Consider the following 14,538-nt stretch of genomic DNA (forward strand, 5'->3'; position numbering starts at 1 on the left):
GACTCGAACAGGAAATGTTTAATCATTGATAATCAATATCAATCCTGTACTTCTGGGAATCACTTTCTGTAAAAAGCACGAGGAGGAAGGCAGGGAAGTTCAGATGAGTTATTTATTTATAGATATGTATGTTCAACATAACTCAAACCGTATAAATAACAGCGGAGAAATATAAAAAGATGACTAAACATAAAAAATAATAATACGTGTGGAGTACTTCGTAACTGAGAAATGTTCACGGAGGCGTCTACTGTTTCTTTACACTCCAGTATTTAATGTCTTATGTAACGCTTTCAGTCTCTACTATCGTTTACCCGGACAAATAACATAAATTGTAATATGAATATATCGGATTACTTACTATCTAAGGATATAACTTCCAATGATTACAAGGTAATCGAAAGTTAGTGTTTTATTGCTGAACTGCAACAGTTTTTTCACACACGACTGCACAGCATGCTGAAAATGTATTTTAATATTTTATGTGAATTCCAAGCGGTAGAGCCGATCTCCGTGGCAGAGTGGTTAAACACACCGCGCTGCGACGCCAGGGGTCCCGGGTTCGAATCCCGGGCTGAGCATGGGTGTTATTTGTGTCCCTTCATCAATGTCATCATATCATCACTCATCCTCATCTTCGCGATTAGCCAAAAGTGGCAGAAAAGCCAAGTAAAATAAACCAAATCAATCAATCAAATCTAAGCTGTAGACATCATCAATGCTCGTAATCATCAATCATCGTACGAGATAAATATCCTAAAGGTCAAGCAACCCGTCAACTCTTGCCTGTATTCCTTGTTCACGAACGCCTAAGGGGCACTACCTGCAATGATTATGTCCTCCAGTTCCCCGACATTTGAAAAACTACAGAATCATTGTATGGTTTAGGTCAATTTTATGCTTTGATAGGCCTACAGTATAGAGTGGGATCCGAACCACTACGCAATGTGCCTCTCTTGTGAATGGAACCCGGTTCCCCTTGACTACAAGGCATCAGCGTTACCAATAAGCAATCGGGGACATCAAAGCCACTTGATATAAAGGGTCTACGTAATACACAGGGTGAGTCTGTAACTTCGTAACAGGTTCATAGATTCGAAATGGATAACAAATTGAACAAACTAGCAACGCCGTTTCAAGAAAATGTCCAGTGATGGTATTTTCATCGTACATGATTCCACTAGCGGGTACCGATCGAGGAGTAAATTTGTAAATCCGAAAAGGAATCTGGTGACACTTTGCAAGATGCTCATGCTTTCAGGTTAATGTTATTGTGCAAACATATTCTCTGTAACTTGACTTACAATGTTTGCCTTTACTCTGAAAACATGTTAAAATTATAGTGGTTGAGTAAGTTGCTTGTCGTATGAAAAAAAAATCGATTTCTGCTCGATCGCTGAAATTGCGCATTTGCGTCTGTTTAATTCGTTCTTAATTTGTCTTCAATAAATTATTGAAATGGTCACTACTGTAGCTACGTTAAATTACAAGTTTGTAGAGCTTTCCTTCCCATCTTCTTCTGACCAGTAATTTTGTCTTATTCATAGTTATTTAGACACACTATCGTATCTTCTTTCCCGGCCAATATTTGATTCCGCAAGAGCTGTCAAGACCTGCTCTGTTTTTTGTGTTTGTTTTTATTCTTTCTTTGCAAGAGAACGTCTTTTTTTATTATTTTTATAGTTTTTTTGCATTCGATTCCGTGTTATACCGAGCAACAGGAGGCACGTGAGGTATAATTGCAACGAATTTTCTTTTCACTGTAGCTCAAGATAGATCTTGCAAGACTGGTTTGCCTTGTTTTACGATCTTTGAATTGAGTCACGTTAGATGTGAGGGCGGGATCCAGGGGAAATATACATAATAGTGTTCTGGCGTGGCAGCCGGTCTTGTCTGCCCTCAAGGGACAATACCAACAACATGAACAACTGAAAGTGGATGAGGACCAGAGGCATTAAGATTGCATTCGAGACACAGTTTCAATTCTTCGTACGCAGTTTATCACCAGCGTTTTGGCTGGTGCAGATGATAATTCAACTAGTAGCGCAGTAATGCAAGTATTCTCAGTTTAACAAAACCAAAAGTTGAAGTAAAATTCGATTTCTGCTCGATCGCTGAAATTGCGCATTTGCGTCTGTTTAATTCGTTCTTAATTTGTCTTCAATAAATTATTGAATTTGAGTTTTTGATTTAAGTCAACTTTATGCACAGCAAGGTTAATTGGGACTGGACCAGTTTAAAGTGGGATCCGAACCACTATGTGCCTCCACCGTGAGTCGAACTCGGAACTCCTTGATTACAAGGCGACGACGCTACCACTTCGCCATCGAGGAAGCTCAATAAAATCACGAGGCACAATAATTTGTTACTGAACGTAGTGTCGTTGATAGTGCCCAATCTCACCACCCAAAGTACTGTGTTCGAGTCCCGGAACGGGATTGGGTGCTTCTTTGTGGATGCCGCTTCATAAATTTCATCTAATTATCATTCATACTCATCGTCACAGTTATCCATGAGAGACACAAAACGACAAAAAACAAAAATACAAAATATAATGAAAATTAAACTAAGTTCGAAACTCAGGTCACATATAGTCAACTAAGAGTAGTTCTGCCGATACATGGCTTGTGCAGTACATATAAATGGCACAAACTCGCAATATTTTTCGAGGTCAACAGACGGACGCGTTGCGTTCACTTGCACTTTTAAAGGAATCTGTGTATGCTTACTGGGTAGCTACGGCAGAAAGTCCAAAACATTAACAAGCTGCTACATGGAACTAGCAACTACCCAGACGGCATTCGTTACGTTTCAGGACATTCAATTTTATTGCGATAAAATCTCAAGTTGCACGCACGTTCCAGTTTTGCTTTTTTCCTTACCAAGTCAAATTACTTCACAGTGAGCACTTTACTCTTGGAGGGACCTATTACATGTGTTCAGGTCTCTTCTGTAGTTCAATGCTCGAATTAAAGCGCACGGGGCATTTCCCATAACAGCTTCATGTGATTATTTTATGTTGTTTATTGCTTTAATAAGGCCAATATTACGGAATGGCACATACTGTCCTTCAGCCTGTGTTGTTACGTCGATTTAGATCTTGAAGGAGAAAGAACCTATCATAATAAAGGATGTCTCTCTCAAATTGTAAGTTCGTGGGTACATTTTTCGGTAGTTCAGATCCCAGTTACAGTTACAGAAAATTGATTTAAATGAGAAGTTTCCCAACTTTTTTCGAAGAACGAAATTGAGAAATTGTAAGAGATCATGCGTTTGGAAATAACGGTTTCGATTTTAGTTTAAATATAATTCTTATAAGTGACAAATGTCAGTGAAATTTTTGCTGTGTAAACTCGATATACGGCAGTCGTACATCCAACAGCAAAGGAGACAGTAGGCGAATTGTCCATAACCATTTTCATTTAGTCTGTTTTATGGTGATCATGAATTGAAACAAAAGCGTCAATTAGCAAAGAAAAATGTCTGTTTCGCATCAACAAAACCCTTAAAACAACACACGATGTAGAATTGAAGAGAATGAAAATGGTGATGGACAATTTGCCTACTATTATCTGTGCCGTTGACTGTACAGGTATTTTCTTCACTCTTCAGTGTATAAGTACCGAAATGTCTTATCGAGAGTACATGGAGTTGAAGGGCAGAAAGTGACTACTTTAGCATATCCGCAGGTATCTTAAAATCGATTTAGGAAGATAATTTGCTACTAATCGTAAATATCGATTGTCAGGACTGTTTAGCAAAATCAATCCCTTCATTGAAGACTGTTTTGCACGCTATGTTAGAAAAGAAATCAATTTGAAATATCGATGGCCACAGTGTTTTCTGTTGGGTAGCGCGTGTCCAATGTGTTGATCTCCATGCTATTTTTTATATTCACCATGTTGCCCAGAATCTGGCATGTTTTCCATAATTGTTCCCACTAGATACCGCGCCGCCTCTGTGACTGTAGGTTAAAGTATAGAGTCTTATCCTGGGCGTTTCTTTGTAAATGTCCCTTCATCAGTTTAATCTAATCATCGTTCATTCTCATCCAGAAGTGGAAAAAAATCGAGGCTAAATAATAAAGAAGATTTGTTCCAAATAGATAAATGTAGTATTGTGGTTATTTCAACTTAATCGCGACGATGAGGATGACTAGTTAGATGCAATAAAGCCTTAGATGCAGGACTCGGACTCGGAACCTTTTGTAAGCGACATCCCGAGTCGAACGCTCGCCGCGTTGGGACACTGAGACGCCATGATTCCTTTGTGCATTTCCAAACAGAAGCATCGCAGGTGATATTTTCGTTTCGACCGCCTATAAAATTCATGTTGCGAATTATACATATTGCTTTATAAGCTGATTTCAGTTCCGATGCGGTATTTTCGTCCTAACAAATAATTAGATATAATTAGGGAAGCAGTCAGAAATTGGAATGGATTTCTTTAATAATGCCGCGAGGCATCAAAGAGCATTCACTTCTACGGATCTGAATGGATATTGTCTTTACGTGGGATAACGGCGCATGCGCACGTCCCACCACAGCAACTTATTAATCTCGAGAATTGGACCAGCACATTTTTGTCGCCCTTGCCTGGATAACTTTAGCTGTGATGAAGTAGAACAGTCTGGGGTTTTGTTCTTAAAATAGAAGACGGCAGCTGTATGATGATCGTAGTGTATAGTTTTGTCCCTGCCTCTGTTTGATGTCTTTATCACTGGTTTACCTTAGGGGGCAATATATATCCTCTAGAAATCAGATTAAGAAAGATCGCCAGACATTCACAGCAGGAGAATCCAGAATTCAGAAATGGGGGAGTAAACAGTGAGACACCCAATATGAGAAAAATATATTGATTTCGTTCTTAATCTTCTTTGTCTTCCACTGATCTCATCCCTGTTTAGGGTCCGCGCAAACATGATTAATATTTTCAATGTAAATTTAATGCGCGCACAGACTAATCGGTACTGGTATTGCTGTTTAAAGTGGAATACTGACCTCTGCAAAGTGATCGGTGATCAAACCCTTGGCACCTTGATCGACGGCAGGTCGATATTTTCATATGTTTAATAATTTAGTGTAAATTTTCTAATTTCCAGACACTTATCCTTCATATCTTCCTATTTTCCCTAGTGGCTTATCAGAGAGCACCTGCCAATCAGATCTGAGAGTTGTTCGCCATTTTAGTCGAAATGGGATATCCCGTTTTGCCTAAACCGATTGGAAAGAAATTATTGCAAGCGAGGGGAAATTTTGAAGTTGATCAACAAAAACACGAAACAATTCAGAAAATGTGCCAATGCTAATTACGAACAGTTACAAGAGCCAAATTGTCAGGTGTCGCTCCTAAAAACGAACATTGTCACACAATCCAGCAGCCGGAGGCGTTTATCGCACATTCTATGAGATTATAGATTTGTACACAAAGTACAAATATACACCTAACCTAACCTGTCCTTTTTCAATTGGCTGGACTGATCGCTGGATCAGGTGTGTGGCATCAAAGAGAGCTAAGGATAAATTAACATAACAAAACAGAGCAAATATCTCCCTGTTGAGAGACCGTTAAATTTCCCTCATTTGAAATATTGTCCTTTCAACCAGTTTATGGGTTTTGCGAAAGGGGATATCCTGTTTCGCCTAAAATGGCGGTCAGGTCATGAATAACATATTGTACTGATAAGCAATTAGGCGAAACGGGACTACACTTTATCCGCGGTTTTCCCTCGTTTTTTTAGGAAAATGTGGGAGGAATTTTTCAAGAACGCTGCGGACGTTTAAAACATCAATTTTCGTTATTCGTTATTTTATTTTCCACCCATTCTGTCCGTATGGTTAACCAATCACTAAGAGTCTAAGGTTTTAAAGGAAAGAAAGAAAATTATAAATTGTGTACCTTTCTGTAAACGTTATATCTACGTCTCGCTTTGTATGTAAGTGTCATGTGTATGTGGCACTGAGACGGTAGGTTCGTATTTTTGGTCGTAAACAAACTAAAAATGACATCAGAGTATGAAATGTAAGCAAATGGAATTCTATTCACAGATTGTATTCGTAATCATGTCTGCGATTGTAACTACTTTCTTTCTCTGGCATCAATTTATTTACATCGTTCTTGATTAGATCAATATTCGAACGAAATTGTGATCTGGCATGTGTGAAAGGTCCTCGGAAAGCTGCAAGGTTAGAGACGAAATTGTGCAGAACACTCCACTTCTGAGGACTGTTTTGGTGTGTGAAATGGAGGGGAGGACTACCTGATTGCCATCTTTCATTTTTTTTGGAGGGGGTGAAGGTTGGAGGGGGTTAGGTTGCTGCAGCGGAGTGGCGTGAGAGATTGGGAATGGAAGGGGGAGGAGGAGGGGGGGGACTGAGTAAAATGAGAATAAAAGTTTGGTGAGGAAAAGAGGGTTTCTTCTGCAGTTTTAATTGCTTCTACGTAACAGTTTTTTTTCCTAGCCCGCGAAAAGGGCGTCTTTGTTCCGACCGGAACGTTTCTTAGAATGCGTTAAAAGCCAAAGTATTGTTTATGTTTACTGACATGGTAAAAAAGAGAGAGAGAGAGAACGCAGAGGGAAATGTACCCTTTCCAAATGCACACTGGGAGATGGTTGATCTGGAAAGGGCTAGCAACCCCTCCATCTACCAATTCCAACGTCTCCCTCCGACACCATCCACAGCCCTCATTTTTCTTCAAACCCCGTTGACGTAATATGAATGGATATGCCTTTTTGCTAATAGCACTTTCCCCTCACATTTCCCCTTCTGATACTTCGCATTTTGGTCTCTCTCTCTCTCTCTCGCTCTCGCTCTCTGTCTGTCTTTCAAAGATTAAAGACTATGAATGGAGGGGACTCAATAGTTACACCTCTACCACTCACTCACTCACTCACTCACTCACTCTCTCGTACGTCTCTCTCGAGTAAAGTGGAGTAGTAGTGGCGAACTCAATGAATCCCAGTGCTCCAGAACCCGGCTGCCACTCAAGGAATCTTCAGGTAGCAGTTTGTGGGAGATCGTGCAGAAGTGGAAATGTTGCAGTCCAGCGAAGCCACGGAACTGAACAGATCAGCATGCTACACAAGAAAGAACCCAGTCCGTTTCGAATGTCCAGCAGCGACCAACATTGCTGTATATTCTTTCTTTCGCCGTGAAGAACTGTTTAGAAGGCTGTGCTACAGTGATTTTGAACCAAATTGGTTAGTAATGGAAGACATTAATCGATACTCGATTGGTTTGATTGATCGATTGATTTGGTTTAGTTTTTTGTTTATTTTACTTCGCTTTTGTTTTATTTCGCTCTTGGCTAATTTGCGAAGATGGGGGATGAGTGATGATATGATGAAATTGATGAATGGACACTCACAATCATCCATGCCCAGGCCGGGATTTGAACCCGGGATACCTGGCGTGGTAGCGCGATGCACAAACCACTCCGCCACGGAGGCCGGCGATACTCGATTGGTATCGACCTACATAGGCATACCGGTGTATCTATAAATTACTGATAATTTTACCGATACGATATATAAGAAAATAGCCTGGAAGTTAGTGCAAAATTCTGCCATTTTGTTATTATTTTTTCTTGACAAACATTTAATTCCTATGCACTAGTTTTGTAAATACCAAAATTCACAGTTTCTTTCTCAAAGCAAAACAGATTGTAATCGCCTGGTTTCAAAAATTAATTAAGTCCGTTAATGAATCATTAATGTTCTTTAAGAAACATTTGCAGTTTTTATATCGGATCAGTAGATTATTGGTTTTCGGTATTGGTAAATTTTATATCTCTACTTTATCGGTTTTGGCAAAAGTTTCATATCGATCCGTTCATATACTAATACTTTGTAATAATTTGACGAAGGAAAGGAGACCATGTCTATTTCTTCGTTACACAGGACGTTACTTGACTGGAAGCCGGTACTTTTAAGAACAAATTTAACAATTTATGGTCATATAGGCTAATTGGAACTAGATCAGAGTTTATAGTCCAAATTAGTGTACCTCCGGGAGTCGAACCCGAGGCCCTTGATTACAAGATGACAACGATAGCTACTACACTACCGAGGTCGACGGCGTTGTCGTACCGTCGTCGCCTTGTAATGAAGAGTTCCCGGGTTCGATACCGGGTGGATGCACATAGTTGTTCGGATCCACTTTAAACTGTAAGTCCAGCCCCGATTAGCCTTTCTGTACACGTAGTGGACTTGAAATCGAACTCGAAAACCTTTTTTCCGGATTCCTTTTTTCATTAGCAATTGTTTTTCGACACATTAGAATGAATTACAATTAGAATCAACGCAATGTGCTTTCTTCCTCTTGCTTGTATTGTGGAGACTACAAATGCATTTTAGGAAGAGTTCGCGGCGTGTTCTGTACGGTGCCTCTCTGTCAATTTCCACACAAACAATCAAAGTTGTTTGTTTCAAGCATTATGAAAATTCTGCAATTAGTTTGCAGATTCTCCAAAGCTTCTCTTACTAATGTATCAATCAATTTCGTAGTTTCCTTCAGTCCCTTCGGGTAATTGCTACTGGGGAAAACTTGAACAACTGCAAGGACTATTCGTGACACTTCCTATTCCTTTCCCTCCATCATAAAACCGTCCCTTCTTCCAGTCACTGTTAATCCACAATTACAAATTAACTGCGTTAATCATTAAAACGTCGGCTCGGTGACCGTGGAATTGATGGATAGTGGGGTTGCTAGCCCTTTCTAGATCAACCACCTTGCCACGGAAGTTCCCGGATGAAGTACCGGCCTATATTTTGTATTTTTGTTATGTTTTTCAACCATAAAATTGGTGAAAGAACACCCATTCCAAAGCTGGAACTCGAACCTGGGAACTTAGGTGGTGAGATCGAAAGTACACCACAACACGCTCGGCAATCGAGCCGATGAGCATGGATGTTCTTTGCGAGTGTCCCTACATCAGTTTCATTTAATCATCATTCATTCTTATCGTGGCAGAAAAGCGAAGGAAAATGACAAGAATACAAATATAAATTTATAAATCAACAAGTGAATTAATTCTTTGGTAATTCACATTCACGTCGGCCTCCGTGGCGGAGTGGTTAGCGCTATCGCGCTACGACTTGAAAAACCAAGTCATCACTCATCCTCATCTTTGCAATTAGTCAAAAGTGACAGAAATGTGAAATGAAATAAACCAAATCGATCAATCAATCAATTCACATGTACGCAATTGACAAAACGCTCACAGAAAATAGTTTAGGTGGTGCGTTATTTTCGCACGTCCATAGGAGCGGCAAAACTTTAAAACACCCTGGGGGAAAGACACAGGAAAATCTATGTCAGGTTGGGACACTAGAAATCAATAACCACTCGAATACAATAACACTCGCCTAACTTGTTCGATAATGCACTGTTTTTCTTCAAGAAACCGTGTAAATTATCTTAAAATATCTGACTTACTTAGAAAAGCTTTTGAGATCAGTTGTGTGTGCTGTGCAATTCAGGTGGGGAATCACATGTTCTGCTTGTCAATACAAGCTTATTGATCGTTGGGCGATGTTTGTTTTACGTAAGCGAACAACAAGCATAGGTCTTAATGGAGGCAAGTGCTACAGTAAGAGGCCTATTACCATATTGCAGACCGCTGAACTGCTTTTAAGTGTCTTGTTTTTAAGAGTTTAGGGCAGTACACCGTGGTAAGTGTTTTTCGTGTTGGGTGCCTCTCTCGTTCCCCAACGGAGACTGATCGATTAATATCGCACAGGAGCCAACCGAATGTCAAGAAAACGGTCGTGATGTTTATTGGATTGGGAGAGGGGAACGGAAAGCGTCGGAGAAGGCGGAAAGGTCATTTACGATTCACTCCGTGAAATGAGGCCAAATAGCGCTCAGGCAATTGCAGGTTTAATGTGACCCAACATTCAAAGTAAACTGCTGCACAAACCTTATTGCATAACAATCCAGCAAACTTCCCAACGGAATATTGTCGCAAATGCTAGTTGTAAAGCATTGCGTTCTCTGGTCTGTGCATATTATTACACGTTACAAACAAAAAGGTACGTATATGCAATGCACCATGTCACGAAGGGCGCCTTGAGTTGATCCTCGCACGTTCTCCTTCTAGGCCTTACTTTAGGTGATGCGATCTGTATCACGCTTTGGTCGCCTTGATCTGCTTCCTCCTAGGTTCGTCCATAGGTGTCCATTGACGAGGAGATTGAGCGCAAGTCTCTGCGGGGTAGTCGGGCGCCCCAACAATTCATTGATTGATTTGCTTTATTTTACTTTGCTTCTCTGCCTTTGTGGCTAACTACGATGATGATGAATGATGATAAGATGCGATGAAGGGACAATCACAAACACATAGGGGCGACACAACAGCGATGAAGGGACAATCACAAACACATAGGGGCGACACAACACAAGCCTCGCAGAGGATTATAATGGCTGCGAGTCCATACGCCAGAGCCTCGTTAGTCTACAAAATGCAGTCCAAAGTGTACTACGTGGAAGAGCGGTTGACTTTTGGGTGTTTTCACAAAAGGCCACCCCTTACACCCCATGCGCCCGAACGACTAGCGACTAGACAACAATATTCATATACACGCTTACTTATTTTTGACTAATCACGACGATAAGGATGAAATGGTGATTTCATAAAATTGATGAAGACCTACTCACAAACATCCATTCTCAGTCTAGAACTTGAACCTTGACTCAATATCGCATATATGCCTACACTTGCATATTAATGTGGGTACGCGAAAGTTGAAAGTAAAGATACAAGGTCAACATTGAGCAGTTCGATTTATCATATTGATTTGTCCCATTGGAACTGTTAATTAAAACACCTAACTATATATTTTGAGTGAAAACATTTCGATTGGTATGTATATTCATGTTCTACACTTTAAGCTCGTTGCATATCGCATGGTCCTGGGTTCAGGTTCCACCAAGCTATTTTTTTCTAAGACAAAATAAATTGCTCTGATTATACACATTAAAAGAAAGAATAAGTATATTTATAACTTTGTGTTAAATATATTTGCAATTTCCTGTAGGCTTTTTCTTTACCTAAATTCACTATTAAATAACCAAATTAGGAGAAAAATACCTCGTGCAAATATTTACGCTTCACCTCGGACACGCAAACTACATTTTTTTTAAAAAAAAAATATCCATACACATTTGTCTGTGTAATGCCAATACAGTACACATTAATACCATTAATTAAGAGGTGTGTAGGTAGATATTATATTATCCTGAAAAAGAAACAAGTAGTTTCATATTACCACGAGGTAAATATAATTTTCATACACTTGAACGCAAATATCGGTCCAACCATCTCTAGTGCAACTAAGATTTTTAGCATGATTTCACGATTTACGCCAATGATCAGACTACGGGGAGACTTGTGAATTGTGGAGGGTGAATTATTGAGGCACGAAGCCAATGATGATGTCACAGAAGACGGAATTCGTTCCAAGGATCATTGTAACTAGACAACCAACTTGACAAGATTCCAATCTTTCTAATTGCACCTCAGAAGCTACTTCCCCTACGCTTCACATTCAGGTACTTCAATCGGCTTCCGCGTCTGTTCTGGAAACACCTGCTACACAACCACTGCAATTTTAGGAATCTAAATAAGAGCCTAGAATGTTCAGAGAACCATTCTCTTTTACTTATTTATTCTTACCCAACTATGTTGTCTGTACATTATATATGCATATATTCTGGTACGTTTATAGATTGTGCACACCAAAAATCATTAACTGTACATACACACTCTTAAGCTGAACCATTTGATCATTGACATCCAGTTTTTCATGTTTCAATTCATGTATCCGACTAATGAATGAATGTTCTTCCTTTTGTGATTGCTCACTCAATCGTTTTAGAGATCTCATGTGGTGCTTTAATCTTATATATATATATATATATATGTGTGTGTGTGTGTGTGTGTGGGTGTGTATGTATGTTTGTTCCGGCATAACTCTCGAACGCCTGGAGCAATTTCAAGCAAACTTCGTACACGTATCACTTGCAATATGGAAAGAATACTTTTGGGGTAAGACACCCCTGGCACCCCTAGGGGTGGGGTGGGAAGGGATGACATGTAAAAATAATCCAAAACGACCGATATTAAATTCCGCACAAACAGACTTCCGTGACTCTATGCAATCCAGCGCAACGATAGTGTTTCTCGGGTTGTCTAACATTCAGGCTGTGTTGCGAAAACGAACGATATTAGTGTAGAATTCATAGTTTTCGTGACACTCCCAATGCGGTTCAACTTAAAGTTCATCACCTATCGGCAGGGGGGGGGGTGAGAGGGGGTGGAAAATAAAATGCCACAAATGACCTAGATTAGTGTCGAATCCATAGTTTTCGGAGTCGCTAAGCTAATTGGTGACATTCACGATCACATTTAAAATGAGTTACATTTTACACTATAGTTAGAATTCATTATTTTCCTGTCTAATACAAGATTGGTATAAATAAACACCCGGGCAACGCCGGGTAATCAGCTAGTGTAAATATAAAACTGGTATTCTAGAGGAATTCTGTGGAAACTGCGTATTTGTAGGCTCACAAGGCTCCGGCGCCCGAACCCATAGTTATGATAATCTTCTGTGGTGTTTTATGTTGTCCTGTATCTTGTCCTCGTGTGTATTGAATGTCCCTGTACAGTATCAGTTTTTGTCTTAGGTATGCAGATTTTATGCTTTCTATTGTAATAAGGCGTTTATCTTCGTAAGATGAGTTTTAATAAAGACCATTTCTTTTAATTTGAGAGCCCTATCAATACAAGTAATGTTAATAAAATAGTTTCAACGAGTTTGCTTTGATCGTGTGTTCACTTCTTCTTGGGACCAAAATTTTCTGCGTTGACTTGGCATCATGAGGATAACTAGTAAACTAGAATAGAAACTGCAGGGCTCCTGTTTAAACTGGCAGTGAAAATATTCGATGGAAGTCAATGTGCTGATCACACGTGGCTCAAACGGACTAATGCCTTGTTTCTCGTAAAATTACCAGTTAAGAAGTTTAAATTTTCTTTCGCTTTTTGGTTTTAGAAACTCTCTTCATTTGAGAGCTGCGATATGAAGGAAAATTTCAGTGGAAACATACACCACCTATTGTAGTATTGGTTGTCTAATTGTAAGAAATAAGAAATAGCAGATACTCGTACCAATTCAGCTGCGTCATAAGAGTTCCTTTCTAGTTAGAAATTGTCAGTTGCCAATGTAAATATTTCTTGTATCATACATTATAGGGTTCAGAAGAACGTTGTACTTAAAACAAAGTTAGTTTGCTTAGTATCACAATAGTTTTGTAGGTAAATTTAATGGCACTAACGTTAATATTTTTTTATCTCTACAGATTGATTTGTCGAAGGAAAGTCATTAATATCAATGGACGTTTGAAGAGGCTCCTTTCCCTGGTAAGTTCTGTTTTTTTTTCATCTAAGTAGCAAATATGAATATAATTTTTTTTTTTTTGCGAGTAAGGTTTGTCATGTTCGAATCCGATGCTCCACTTGGTGAAAAGTAGAGAGTAATAAAACTGTGAATTGTCTTCTTATGCTGTTTCATGCCTCTATACTTATACACTGTCTGGAAGAACAGCAATAAGAACAGCCGTGATGCACTTTTGGCATTTACGTTTTGTAGTTTAGCCTGAACTTTACGAAGTGCCTGCTAGGGTTTGTAAAGTCAGAGAATCAAACGCCAAACATTTCACTTTTGCTCTCCGGTTCTCTTTAGTCCCTTCTAGAATGGTGTTTGTAATGAAGACCACCAACTGCACATTATCTTCCCGTAACCCATTATTCAGAACCAACTACTTCGTCCTGGTTCTGTGGTTAAGCTAAACTGAAGGACCCTGCCCCCACACCATTTTTTTCAGCCGCATAATAATCCACCTTCGGTGCTGGACACGTGTTACGATTACTCATGAAAATGACCTGCAGAAAAGTTAATGAAGATGTTGAAATTCTTAGAATGCTTCAACTGTTTTATTTTTTAGAATTCACATTTGCAGTCACAGAATGTGTAACAACTCTTATTCATTCAGTCAATAGCCCGACCCTGTGGCCGAGTGGTTAGCACATCGCGCTGCGACGCCAAGGGTCCCGGGTTCGAATCCCGGTCGGGTATGGTTGTTTGTGAATGTCCATTTTCATCCATTTCATCATTTCATCACTCATCCCCATCTTCGCAAATTAGCCAAGAGGCACAAAACGCGAAGTAAAATAAACTAAATCAATCAATCAATCAATCATTCAGTCAATAGTAGTTGGAGCGTAACAGTAAAAATTCCAGAGTAAACTGGTACATGTATTCTCCAGTCTTTGCTGTTTCAACATTACAGAAGGAATGATTTCCTTTTCGGTGACAACTAGAAAAACACTGATGGATTTTGACTGAGACAGAATGAAGAAACGGTAACATTCTAGAATTTGAGCAAAATTCAGACCCCTAGGAAAGGGCTTATTGCAGTTTTCTAAAGAATCTATAGAAGTCCAACCATTAATTCAGTTTTTTTTAATAATACC

General features: G+C 39.5%; 1 protein-coding gene across 2 annotated transcripts in view; it reads left to right on the forward strand.

Moving 5' to 3' along the window:
- Positions 1–14,538, forward strand: part of FoxP (forkhead box transcription factor P) — a 1,057,401-nt gene that overhangs the window by 297,561 nt on the left and 745,302 nt on the right. For both annotated transcript variants that reach the window (XM_083117436.1, XM_083117437.1), the window contains one exon: positions 13,365–13,425. The gene's annotated coding sequence lies outside the window, so the exon portion shown is untranslated. The remainder of the gene's footprint in view (positions 1–13,364; positions 13,426–14,538) is intronic.

Source organism: Lepisma saccharinum, chromosome 2, assembly GCF_977018435.1.
Source record: "Lepisma saccharinum chromosome 2, izLepSacc3.1, whole genome shotgun sequence".
NCBI classification, from domain to species: domain Eukaryota; kingdom Metazoa; phylum Arthropoda; class Insecta; order Zygentoma; family Lepismatidae; genus Lepisma; species Lepisma saccharinum.